Source organism: Galleria mellonella, unplaced genomic scaffold (genome assembly GCF_026898425.1).
Source record: "Galleria mellonella isolate WM207_F2 unplaced genomic scaffold, CSIRO_AGI_GalMel_v1 utg184, whole genome shotgun sequence".
NCBI lineage: Eukaryota > Metazoa > Arthropoda > Insecta > Lepidoptera > Pyralidae > Galleria > Galleria mellonella.
Window position 1 is genome coordinate 3,855,655 of NW_026442025.1, and position 14,936 is coordinate 3,870,590.

A 14,936-nucleotide genomic window follows, 5' to 3' on the forward strand; every position below is an offset into this window, starting at 1 on the left:
TGAGAATCGGCCAACATCTATTTTTTATACCCCTCAATGATAGGGGTGACCCACCCATAAATATATTTTTTTATTTTTTTGACAAAATTTTTAATTTTTATTTTATTATGATTTAGCATTGAAAATACATACAAATTGAATTTTTTATGCTTTTACGATCAACCTCTGTTGTTTAATCGCGATTTTTATATGCTGCAATAGGGTTGCAAGATGACAATCGAATATAATAATTGTAGTACGATATATTTTCATGTATAGTTCTAGAAATAATGTATATGGTAAAACAACGTTTACCGAGTCAGCTAGTTACATAATATAAAAATAATACAATTAAATAAAAATATATTCAATCGTATTTGCATATTTAGTAATTCCATACTTTTAATAATAAAACAGAACGTTTTTACGCAGTATAATAATCGGTATTTCAAGGAAACAATAAAGATTATATGTCTATCTATAAAACAGCCCCATTGCTAGCGATATACCAAATTTTATGAACATTGTCACTAAGTTTCGCCATGGTTATACCCTTTATGATGAACTCAATCAAATATAACTCAAATAAATTACTAATTAATTATTCTTTACAACCTATTCATTTATTATTTAATTAATTAATTAATTAATTTACACTTTATTGCACCAATTAAAAATAACAAATATGGTAAATTTTAATGAGAAGTGATAGAAAAAGCAGTCATCGCTAAGAAATCTCTTTGTAAAAGAAATCTCTAGACATCGTTTGGGAAGTCCTTAGGAATGGCAACGCATAGGGGGGTATCATGGGCGAAACAGTTATACTCTGTTATGTCCATGGTACTGCTCATGTCTATAGGCGACGGCTACCACTTTCCATCAGGTGGCCGTCAGCTTGTTTGCCATTCTAATTTGTATAAAAAAAAAGAGGACATTGAGAAAAAAGACTAAGGGTGATTCCTTCTATCCAAAGGTTGTCTAGAAAAGATTGTTTAGCAATTTGACTGCCTTTTGTGCCACACTAAGCTTATTGGAAATCCTTCAATAATTCCTATAATACTGGTGCTTTAATTGTTAAATAAATAAATAATTACTATTTGTATTAAACTCACCAGGTTATTGAGGTTAAACCGTACATGAAGTTGACCGTCTTTCTTGCGCCTCTTCATTTTTAATAATTGTCTTTACTTACATATTATCACATTAAATTTATCAATAACATAATGATCACGTTTACTATATTATTTATTTTCATTCTCTTGCTCTTTAAACGTTTTTAATTAGATAGAAACAAAAAGAAACGGATAAATGAAAACAATTGTTATAAATCTGGTAGAGAATCTGGTAAGAGATAAATTTAACAAAATTTTTTACTTATTATTTTTTCTGATACATACATTTATTATATATAAATCTATTTTTGCATATTATTTTTATTAAGAATAATGAAAAAAAGTATCTTTAGTTTAATTTTGTTTTTTTTTTTTGTAAAATCATAAAAATTATTTTAAAATGTATTCTGGTATTTAATTTAGTTTGCCTACCATAAATGTATTTAAGAAGGGACTCATCCCAGTATTGTTTGGTGTCAATCGCAGTATGCGAATGGAGCTTTTAAACATATGCAAGGATATGCCTGCGATTACATGATATTCCTTTTTTGTGGCCCCAGCGCCCCCTGAATAATAAATTTAAATACGCCAATATTACAAATACATGGCCAAAAGCAAAAAAAAAAAAAAAATACAGATAGGACATAGCTTTCGTCTAATTTTATAGACAAATTTCAATTTCTGTAGTAATAAATCTATTAGCAACTAGTGAGACAGACTGAATGCCAACAAAGTAGTTTCTGGTTATCTCTTAACATTCGAATTGACGCCTTCTTTGACTGATTTCGAAACGTGATTATTAGGCGTTTTTACAAATTAATAGTATTTTAAGAATTTGAAAATTGGGCATTTAAATAGGTATAAAAAGTAACAAACGAGAAAGTATTATTAACAGACGAGTATATAATAAATGAGAAGAGAATATTAAAAAAAAAACTTTATATAATAGTAGATACTGACTTGTAGTCCTATGACACAGTGACTCTATAAAAAATATTTTGGAAGAATAGAAAGAAGAGAGAAGTGGAAAGGAAAGAGGAATAAATAATAATTATAGATTAAATAAAATAAAATTTTTGGTGTCATATCATTTAGGAAAATCAAGAATATGGTTTAGGACAGAGAAAAAAAGAGAAAAACATGGTAGTTATTCCGACAAGAGAAAACTCTTAAATTGTAAAAAAGATAATTTTGAGACTCTCAAATTGATTGTTTATGAATAACTCTTCTATGTTTTTACTGTACTTATAGATTTTTTGTTTTGTTGTACACGTATGTATGTATATTTTGTACAAATTCCAAATACGATACTGAATAAATGGAGTGCATTTTGTACATTGATATATTTCTTTTTATACTACCAAGGTGGCAATCAAGCATACGGCCCACCTGATGGTAAGTGGTTACCGTAGCCTATAAACGTCTGCAATATCAGGGGTATTACGAACGCATTGCCGACCCTGAAGAAACCTCTTTACCCCCCTTTTGAAGAACCCCACGCTGTAGTCTCTTAGGAAAACCTCGGCAGGGAGCTCATTCCATAACCTGAGTGTTCGTGGAAGAAAACATCTCTGAAACCGCGTTGTACGCGACCATTTAGGCTGTAGGATATGAGGGTGAACTCCTTGTCGATGGCGAGCCGTACGATGGTAGAAAGTGGCCGTGGTCATCATATTGAACAATTGATATTAATTTATTTGTATAAATTAAAATATGATACATTGATATTAATTACAAATGCAAAATATTCTAAATTTTGCTTTTATAAATACCAAATTATGGAACATATTCAGAACTGTATTTTAACTGGCACAAACGAATAGAAATTTCCAACAAAAACATATAAGCATCAGTTTTAAAATCACTATTTTATTTAGGCGTCACTTTGAACTAACTGATCACTCATGTGTATTTGTATGTTCAGTTTTACGCTAAACAAACAAATTTTAAACGTTGATCGCACGCGTTGCGATCAGAGTATGATTCGGTACTAATTTCAGATCGACGGCAATACCGGTATAGGTACATAAGTACAGAACGGTATCGTCATAAGAACAGGCTATTTTTAAAACGAAATTCTACTACGAATGTTGATAGCTTTTATTCGATACTAGCCGCCCGTCCTGGCGTCGTACGGGTGGACATTTTAACATTTTAAAAAGTGTCCATTAAGGCTGCACACGTGACGGAAGCTTAAAAATGGAGTAACTTCTCCCGTTTTTCCAGCATTTTCCTTTACTGCTCTACTCCTATTGATCGTAGCGTGATGAAAAGTATACTATAACCTGCCCAGGAGTATGAAGAATAATTGTACCAAGTTTCGTTAAAATCCGGCGAGTAGTTTTTGTTTATATAACGAACATACAGGCAGACAGACAAAAATTTTACTGATTGCATTTTTTGCATAAGTATCGATCACTAATCACCCCCTGATATTTATTTTGGAAATATATTTCATGTACAGAATTGACCTCTCCACAGATTTATTATAAGTATAGATTATTGCTGTGTGATGCCGCCACAAAATAGGCCACCTCTTCCTTTCCCGTGGTTGTCGTAAGAGGCGACTCGGGGAACTTAATAGACGAAGAATGAGCAGTATTGTCGTTCTTAAAATATTAACTGAAACCAACAAAGAACAAACAAAACAAAGCCTACGGTTTCCAATCTGCATGCCAAGCGTAGCAACAACTGGCAAACCCCGGGGGGAAAGAGATTGTTAGTAATGGAAACTGAGAATCCCATTGCTAGCAATATACCCAACTAGGTCTACCTCCTCGCGGTTTTCCCTGGAAACTATCATGGTTAATTCCTGATGAATTCATCATGATGGGCTAACTGGCCTGTTTTCATTCTCATCTATCATCCTTCACTGGTGCTCCGCCAGCGTATCCCGTTAGCGCAGGCGGGGTTACCATACCATTTTCACCCATAAAAAAAATGGGCAAACCCACGTTTTTGGAAGAGGCCTATATTCAGCAGTGGACAGTAAGCGCTTGATATGATATTATAGACACTCGAAGCCAAAAAACCTGGTCAGTATTATATTAACAATTCTACTGTTAAATCGATCAAATCTATGTGTTATGTTGGCTATGTAGGTTTCATCATCATTATCAACATCATCATCTCAGCCATTAATTGTCCACTGCTGAACTTAAGTCTTCCTCATAAGGGGAGTTTTGTCAGTGGTTGCCACGCTTGTCTGCAGAGTTATGTATTTAAAAATATTTTTAAATCTATCTTTTTTTTTATACTACTTAGAATGGTAAACAAGCTGACGGCCCACCTGATGAAAAGTGGTAACCGTCGCCTATAGACATGAGCAGTACCATGGACATAACAGAGTATACTGTTTCGCCCATGATACCCCCCATACGTTGCCATTCTTGAGGACTCAGGTGTTATTCCTCTGTACCCAGTAAATTCACGCCATATCCCACCCTTCAAACCGAAACAGCCATGCAAACACAACTGCTTCACAGTAGAAACACGAATGGGACAGAGGTACCTAAGCAATCGACTTTTGTACAAAGTCTCCTTCTGGTAAATCTATCTATGAATGATAATATATAAAGATCTCGTGTCATAACATTCGTTCATGCTAACCTCTAAAATCACTTAACAGATTTGAATGAAGTTTTATAAATACATATTATTTACTTCAACTTGAGAGATAGCACAGTTTTCTAGATCTCTACTAGAAAAAAAATTACCCTATTTGTAGCGTTAGAGGGCTAACAAAATACCTACCTGTACCTATTGGGGTTGTAGCCAGTAGTTGCCACATTTGGCTGGCAGGTTGGCTACCATATTTTGGCTTTTGTTGATATTTTAATAGGGATGCTGCTGCTCATTTCTCGACCAGTAAGTTCCTTTAGTCGCCTCTTATGACAATCACGGGAAAGAAAGGGGCGTCCTATTTTATATCTACACGGCTAATGTATCTATACTTAATATAAAATCCATTTTCAGTTTTTGTCATATAAATTTACATGTGTAAATTTGTTTAATTAATGATATGTTTAATTTTTTTCACTAATAGTTGCAACCGAATGGCTTTGTTGCAGTCGCATTTTTAATTGGATCGTGCTGTGTGCACATGTTGTGGCAAGTTTACCTGATCAATACATTAATGTACTTGCATGTTATAATTTAAGTTTGTATTTGTAAACTTCTGTTATGTGAGCCTAATAAATAAAATAAAAATAAAATAAAAATAAAATAAAAATAAAATAAAAATAAAATAAAATAAAAATAAAATAAAAATAAAATAAAAATAAAATAAAACATGTTTAGAACTACAAAGTACTATTTACAGCACATAAACAAAGGCGACTTAACAAGATCATTTTCTCCAAAAAGATTTGATTGGATCATTGAAATTCGACTTCCATTACAGATCCCATATATTAGGAGTTACGATCTAAGACTGAAGTATGTTGTAAATTAACTACCGACGTGGCTCGTTTAAACATTGCTGCGCCTTAGTTTTTACTGTCTAAACAACGCCGGGATCAAAGATATCTAAATGGCTGCTCAATGGCTGATCGAACATTCTATTAAAGAACTTAAAAATACTAGATAGGACATGTATGAAAATATAACTTCATGACTTCAAAAACAAGGAGTTTATCAATTCGGTTGTACTGTTTTTATGTTTGGTAACTCATAACTCTGTTAGTTGTAAACCGATTGGGAATATAATTTTTTTATCTTAAAGCATATACTCACAGATTAGTTCTAAAGAAATTTCTACAAAATCAATTCAGTAATTTAGTTTTGAAATAAAAATAATTGGTATTGCCAGAAATGGCAATCTTTTTTATAGTGTAAATTATCACAATTTTTCATAGATAACAAGCTAACGTCAAAAATCATGCAGTCTAGTTTTAAATATGACAAGTTTATCTTCGGATTTTATATTTTCAAATATTTGCTAAAATACATTTGTTAAATCATGCTGTAAACGACTTAATATATCCTGTCTAATACCGGTACGTTTCTGGATAAAGTCACAACATAGCAAATGCAACTTTAACAATGTCACATTTATTTACAAAAAAGGTACAGTTTTTAATTTGCGCATTAACTAGTAATAATTGCATGAAAAAGTTTTCTAATTGCTGTATACAGAGGGAGACTTTGTACAAAAGTCGATTGCTTGGGTACCTCTGTCCCATTCGTGTTTCAACCGAGAAGCAGTTGTGTTTGCATGGCTGTGTTTCGGTTTGAAGGGTGGTATATGGCAGTGAATTTACTGGGTACAGAGGAATAACACCTGAGTCCTCAGGAATGGCAACACATGGGGGGTATCATGGGCGAAACAGTATACTCTGTTATGTCCATGGTACTGCTCATGTCTATAGGCGACGGTTACCACTTTCCACCAGGTGGGCCGTCAGCTTGTTTGCCATTCTAAGTTGTATAAAAAAAATAAAAGAAATACAATAGGGTTCATAATAGATCTATTACAATTGTTGTTTATAAAACTTTCCTTAATATTATAATAGGCAATTGATTAAAAAAAAATAACAAACGATAAAATAAAACATTCTTAGGAAAATACTTGTACATTCCAGACGTTGCCTAAGTTTAGTACGAACATTTCATATTGTAAATAAATTAATGGTCTCTTTTTAATTGAGCCTCATCCAGATAGACTATAGATAGTTGATTCCTAGCAATGTAAAACGTAATATTCAGCTCATGTCCGTAATTAACTTTATTTTTGCGTTATGTTTTTTTATTCCAATTGTAATCCTAGCCCATTAGGCTTGGATTACAATTGGATGTGCTAATTCATATGTGGCAAAGTGCCAAATAGTAAAAACAGTTCATAGTGATAAAAATGAAAATTATTGGTACATCTTAAAAAGACCTTTTGCATTTGTCTGCAGGAAGTAAGGAAAAAATGAAGTTTATCGGTTCTGATTCAAAATAATAAAGGTTTTGGTGTAATTTTGACTACTGAATTATATAGATAGATTTATTATCTTAAAGACAACATTTTGAAATTTTTACTTTGCTCAGTATTATGTATTATTTTTTTACTCTAATTTCCAAAGCCGTTTGTGAAAGAATGCTAAGACGTAGATGTTTGGAATCGTCGTTCATTATTACCCTAATATAATATCGAAATGATGTCGTTATACTAAAACCCACCTTATGAGAAAGGCCTATGTTCAGCAGTGGACAGTTGACAGCTGATATAATGATGATGGTATCATTATTACATTATTATAACTTGATAATTATTTTCTAACTTAAGACTGCGTTGTAATTCTTTTGTAATTTTCAAACAAATACCAAAGCAAATTGATCTTAATAGAACCAAAATTGTCTCATGTATATAACAAGAACAAGATGTAAATATACAATAAATAATAATTTTAATGTATTCGTAAAGTAATATAATAAAAAAAGAACCATAAGTCTTTAAAAAAAAAATAATAATAAAGAATTTAAAGTTGTTTATATTTTGTTGCATAACTCAATTGTGCGTAACGTTAATGTAAATGTTTAATGTATGTATAATGTAATAAATAGTTCTCTTAAGGGAGTGAAACTGACTATTGTCATCTAAGAAACATAGGTCGAAAAACAACAATAATTTTAGAAAACCTTCATCATCGTAGATAACCCGACAGCTTGATATGTCAGTTTTGTCGATTTTCGATTTTTAGAATTCATATTAAGTTTTAGTCGTTGTAAATTCTTTTAAAAGGACGCCGTAAATTCTGTAGTCCAATTGTATATAACTGAACTACATCTAGTTATACGAGTATAGAAAGTAAATAAGAGAAACTAATGTAAGATGCTTTTTATACTAAGGAAATCAAAGTAATGACTTCTAATTTTTTTTTTAATATGAATCCCTTAAGCCCATTGATGAATTAATAAAATAAAATGTATGTTTATATTGTTTACCTGGCCATTTTATTTAAATTTTATGTCAATGAAGTCTATATACGGTGTTTTAATTGTGACAAATTTAATAAATATGACAATAATATGAGAATCAATATTATCTATGGATAATATGGATTTCCAAAAATAGTTCGTAATTAGTGAAGATCGCATAATGAGTTCAAAACGTTATGTTCAAATGTTCAAAATGAATGAAACGTTAAAAAAGTTATGAACTTGCGTTTTGAAAACAGTTAAAATAGGGATTCTGAGAAGCTTTTAAATACACACATGCAATACAAAATATTTATAAATATTTGTGCAATAAAAATGATTAATTTGTAATTGCTAAATCTATACCTACTAAGATCATAAAGAAGAAATATTTGATTGTTTGTTTATTTGTAATGGATAAACTTAAAAACTACTCAACCAATTTCATACAATCTTTTACCTATAGAAACCTGTATTATTAGCGAATAATATAGGCAATATACATATGTATATATTTTTAAAATAGATATCTCTACGAAAATTACAATAATGTTACAAAAGGTGTCAAAAATTTGTCTATTAAAGTTACTATAAAACATTAATTCATCTTTCTATCTAATCTTCCTGCCGAAGCTTTTCCTAGAGACTACAATATAGGTTCTTTAAATTTTTTTTTTTTTTTTATACAACTTATAATGCCAAACAAGCTGACGGCCCACCTGATAGAAAGTGGTAACCGTTGCCTATAGACATGAGCAGTACCATGGACATAACAGAGTATACTGTTTCGCCCATGATACTCCCCATGCGTTGCCACTCCTGAGGACTCAGGTGTTATTCCTCTGTACCCAGTAAATTCACGCCATATCCCACCCTTCAAACCGAAACATAGTCATGCCAACACAACTGCTTCACGGTTGAAACACGAATGGGACAGAGGTACCCAAGCAATCGACTTTTGTACAAAGTCTCTCTCTAGTAATTGATTATTAAAATGAATTAATTGGTAATTAAAATGAGCCTATTAAGATTTGTAAAGGGTAGCAACGCGCGTGGCATCCTTGGAGTTTTTTTTTTAACGGGTGATAATGGAATGGTAACCCCACCCGCGCTATCGGTATACACCGGCGGGGTACCAGTAAAGTATGATAGGTGAGGATGAAGCAGGTCAGTTAGCCCAGCGTGACGAATTCAACAAGAATTGTTCACAATGGTTTCCAGGGGGAACCACGTAGAGGTCGACCTAATAGGGCATATTGCTAGCAATGGGGCTGTCAAACTCCATTGCTAACAATCCCTTTCCCCTCAAACATCCTTGGAGTTACAGGCGTCTTTAGGCTACGGTAACCCCGTTTACCATCAGACGGGTCGTATGCTTGAATGACTACCCATACGAAGCCAGGACAGACCGCTAGTCGTGCTATAATTGATGTGTACTGACATCTAAATTCGTATCTCTGTCATCACATGGCTTCCAACGTTATAGCATATTTTTATTGCTGCAAAAAATATGTGGATCATATAAACAATATATATGTATATAATATATCTTTTCCCCCATACCAATATCTCGGTTATTTAGAATAGCGCTGTCTATTTTAAGAATACATATGGTGAATCTTATTCGAATGATAATCTATAACCCGTGGTAATAAGGGGGAATGGGATTGTTAGCAACGCAGTTTGACAGCCCCATTGCTAGCAATATACTTAACCAGGTCGACCTCCACGTGGTTCCCCCTGGAAACCATCGTGAACAATTCTTGTTGAATTCGTCACAATGGGCTAACTGACCTACTTTATCCTCACCTATCATCTAGGGCTCAAAGATAGATACTATTTATTGTTTCCAACATAAGATTACAATAGTAAACTTATTATAAATACGATTACAAGACTATAATAAACTGAGAAAATAATGGGTGGCTTTGTCGCTAAAAGCGATCTCTTCCAAGCAACCTTTAGATGGAGAAAAGTGGTTACAAACAGTTTATCTGGAGGCATGAAACTCTGTTTGTTTTTTAAATACATATAGAAATATGACTTTAATACTGTGAAAATATATTTCTATATTATTCTATGTGTATAATGTACATTTGCACATTTTAAGTTATTAATACATACTTAATTAAATTTATATATATATATATATATATATATATATATATATATATATATATATATATATATATATATATATGAATGACACCATGCACATTTATCATTAAGTCCATATACGAACTAACGGTTTCGTGAAATAATTATATCACGGAATATATTGAATAACATGCAGTTGGGTTATATTAATTGTAATTGTAGTGTGCTTTTATATTCTAAAAACATGAATATTCTCTATGTTGTTTTATTACATTTAGGCGTAACTACGTTTCACTGAACATTGCAGTATTTCGAGAGATTATATCAGCAACAACATGAATAGATTAGAATATTCAATACCTTTGACGATTTCGTGATATTTCTAGATATTTCATGAAATGTCTAGTATTTCTTAATACTTTCCCCTTTTTATTAGATTTAGGTTACTAGGATCACTAAAACGATGTATCACTGGAGATATCGCGGTATTCGTACTAGGTATTTGACTAGATTTTATCACCAAAAAAAAAAATAATTTGACATCTTCCATGATTTCATGATATCACTACGTGTTTAATAAAATTGATGGAATCAATTTGATTTGATATTTTGCATTTATTTTCAAATATTTTGATTTCTTTTTCTTAAAGAGCGGAGGGAGAATTCGGTTCGGCTTACCACTGGAAGATGGAATTTTTGGAAAGAAAAATAATTATCCATGTGAAGTGGTCAACTTCAAAGTATTTCAAAACAAACTTCTTGCAAAGATTTTTCCATATTTTAATGTATGTAATCATTACCCACTTAATTTAAAATTTTGAGTGTCAGTACATTGTTATTTAAAAATAAAATTCGGTATTAGTATATCTTTTAATCCGAGGTCGTCTGAGAGCCTCCAGCTGAAAAGACCTGTACTTTTCAGAACTTTTTATGACAAATTGTTTACTGTACAAGTTGTTCAACTATAGAATATTTTATCAACTCCTATACAAACTATACAGTACCTATCAAGTTTTAAAACAATAACTTTGTTATTACACAAATAAAAAAAAATCAATTTATTATTTTTGTAATAACATATATATGTAGGTATATGTATTTTTGTATGTATATGTATGTATGTATGTTAACAGAGATTTAAAAGCGTAGCTGTTGAGATACTTGCGTGCTTTTTTCAACAGATAACAAATTTACCCTGCAGTAGTTATAAAATATTTACAATTTAAAAGTACTTGTACAAGTCTATTAGAACAAAAACGATTTGAATTTAAACAAAAACATAACAGAATACTATATAGATTACACATAGTATTATTATAAAATCTAATTTGTCCCATAAAAAAAAATACTACAATCGTGGCAAAACTATTTGAATTTAAAAACCAAACCACTGAACCAAATTTTATAGTTTTTTATGACATCAATTTAAAAGTATATTAAGTAGTACAGTTTCAGATAAAAAAAAAATTTTCAATTCGGTTCATAAATGGCAGAGTTCTGACATAACGTATAAAAATACACAAGCTAATTGAAAATTTTGTCACTTTTTATTTAAATTTACTTAAAATTGCCAGTATTTTGTATTTATAGGTAGTGAGATATCTAATTTCAATTAAATCCGTTTAATATTAATTAATATATATTTTTTTGTCTTATTTAATTGGAAATTTATATACCTCGATATATGGGGTTGATCATAGAGGACTTATCTTGTTTTACCATCCATTGTTACCTATGTATCACAATTTAAATAAATAAAAATCATACAAGAACATAATCGAGAAATAAACATATCAAAATTTCACTCGCTTGTTTGTATGTGTCAAAATTTCTATTTCATTTATACATCTACATATCTATTAGTACCATTTGTATTTACAAATAAATTACTGTGTCTCAATTTAATAGGTAAAATCATCTTGCCCTTGTCTTAAACTTATTTGGGGTCGGCGTAATATGATTTTCTCTTTCATTAATACCCTATTTTCTGGCCATATTATCTTTCACACACTCTATCCTTTTTTTTGGGTCTCACTCTATACTCATGGTCATTCACATTCATCCTTGTATTAATAACTAGCGACGCAGCCCGGCTTCGTACGGGTTAGATGCAATTTTTGAAAATAATATATTATAGCCTTATGTCATGTTACTCTCTGGTAAAGTAGCAATCGATATATGAAAAAAAAATTAAAATAGGTTGAGTAGTTTTTGAGTTTATCCATTACAAATATACTATTTTTATTACAAATTTATATTATTACATGTATTTTATCTCCGTATTTAGAAATAATAGGATCTTCATCGTGCCTCCAATCAAACAGTTTATAATTACTCCTTTCCATCCAAAGGTTGCATGGAAGAGATCGCTTTTAGCGATAAGGTCGCTCGTTGTTTTCTCATTGTGATTATTTCTTGTAATTGTTTGTATCTATAGTAAGTTTACTGTTGTAATCTTTTGGAGGAAACAATAAAGGGTATCTATCTATGTCATGCAGATTTTTTCCAAATTATATTTTATTTACAGATTAGGTTTTGTATCACAATCTGGTTGTATGGAGTTAATTGCAGTTGTTTTTTGTTGTATTTTGTCAAGAGAAGGACTGGTTGAAAACCAGCGCTGTGCCGCTGTACACATTACACTGAGACACTCACAGCATCACACATCATAAGAGGGGACTAAGGGAGCATTAAGTTCCCTTAGTACCCTCTTATGACACCTACAGGAAAGGAAGGGGTGGCCTATGTTACACCGGGATCACACGGCAGGTAAGGTATATACGCACTATGTGATAATAAACTTATTACCTTATATGGAATTTCTATGGGAAAATATAAAATACACCATGCGAATGATATCGCGAGCTTTTATTTTTATAAAACATACAAATGTTAATAGTCTGGTTGTAAACTAGTATACTTCATAACCATATTATGGTTGAAATGTACACATGTAACGAACCCCATAACAGCTGGATGCCGAATCTTTTCCCAAATTAGACTGACCGAGAAGTGAATCTCGACCTCGTTTACGCAAAGATTGCTCTATGAAGCTCATTTAATATGACCTTGTGGTAATGAATTTTGGTTTTAAATAACAATACACTAAAATTAAATATATTAAATGTAATTAATTAAACAAAAAAAAATTATTTGAGAACAAATGTGACAAAAAAATTGTATCTGCATTTTTTTTAATGAAGTATAATTACATGACATAATTACAGGACATGATATTTTACAAGATAATGACCATTTCAAAACTCTTCACTTCACTTTAAAATAGCCTACCATGAAAAATCTGAAATTGTGGAGTCGAACGAAATATTGAAAATATTTGTTGAAATTACAAAAGAACTGCTGTTGATATGGTAAAATTTCAGTAGGATTTATGACAAAGGAAATGTCAGACTATTATCGAACCAGTATCAATTTGAAATGCCAAATTGTACGGAAGAACAAGGGTAAAGTTCGCAGTTTTTTTCGCAGCAAACCACTTGGTTCATCGATAAGTTTCATCACCGTATTTTTCGCGTCACTATTTTATGAAAACAGTACTTCCCTCATTATTTTTATAGAATAAAGAGAAATATCGAGACTCTTACCTTAAATACCAGTTTATAAATTCATGATCACACACAGTACTGGTAGCGAGACCTGAGTATTTGCAGCCAAACGCTGGTCAGTTAGCCTCATGGGACACTAGACAATATTGTGAGTGTAGTACCTCGTTAATCGAATTTTCAAAGTGGGCTTGTCGCACGATAGTGTTGTGACATCCATTCCGGATATCGATAATACTGTTTGAAAAAATTATATTATTAAAATTGTTGTAAATGGTTGTTACTATTTTTAACGATATTTACATAATAAGCTCGTTGCTCTTTCAATTTTTCTATTTTTGTTTAACGTTGATAGATTTACTTTACGAAACGAACCAAGGACAATAATTGAGTCATTGTTTTTTCTTATGTATTTCGTGTTATCAAGAGTTAAAATAATGTCAATAAAATAAAATATGCGTAAAGCCTCTTTTTAAAAGTATTAGTTCCTTAGAGCTACGTTTTACGTTAACAAGATAGATATAACCAAACTAATTATAATTCTTAATATTTGAAAAGAATAAACTCAAAATGTAAGGAAATCTTCTTTTAATATATTTTTCTCAAACATGCTTGGAAATGTTAGCATTATTTTGACAATCTTCTTCGAGATAAATCAAAATTGCCGTACTGGCTGGATACATGCGGGCAACGGCCGGCAAAGATTGTATGAAAATCCATATCTGTCGTGTTTTGCGGCCAGATAAATTACTATGTAAACTCATATCTATCCTGTAATTTAAAAATGGAATGACCTTTTACTTCGAAACATGGCTACCAAGAAGATAACTAATAAAAGGTTGTAACGGAGGAACACTTTATTTATTATAAAATTGTGTGTATTACAATAAAACTTAACAAGAAACAGTATTATAATGATGTCACTGGAACACTCATCGCCTTACTCCTATATCGTCCATTAGTCGCGAACTTTCTGGAAGCGCGAGAGGCGCGCTCCTATTGGTCGGTCGCACGGTTACGTTTAGATGGGTCTCACGGCGTAGATACTTACTATACATACGTAATACGTAAACATTTCGGTGTTACAAGGTTTTATTTAAATGTCGAACTGGCTTGCAAATAGAAAGCTGTTTATTGAAAAAAAAACCAAAGAAACATTATGGCGCGTGAAAAATTATTATTGTTCGTTATTCGTCATTTAACTTAAAAAGTAAAAATGTGTTTTTGATTTCCGTGCATTGTTTGAGAAAAGTACTATACAAGCCTTGGCCACAACTAGGCA

The 14,936-nt window shown here is 31.6% G+C and overlaps 1 protein-coding gene across 1 annotated transcript in view; it reads right to left on the bottom strand.

The window, feature by feature from the left end:
• Nucleotides 1-13,832, bottom strand: part of LOC113510285 (transient receptor potential protein) — a 77,221-nt gene extending 63,389 nt beyond the window's left edge. Inside the window, exon 1 of the mRNA XM_052893842.1 lies at nt 13,697-13,832. The gene's annotated coding sequence lies outside the window, so the exon portion shown is untranslated. The remainder of the gene's footprint in view (nt 1-13,696) is intronic.
• Nucleotides 13,833-14,936: the final 1,104 nt, after the last annotated feature.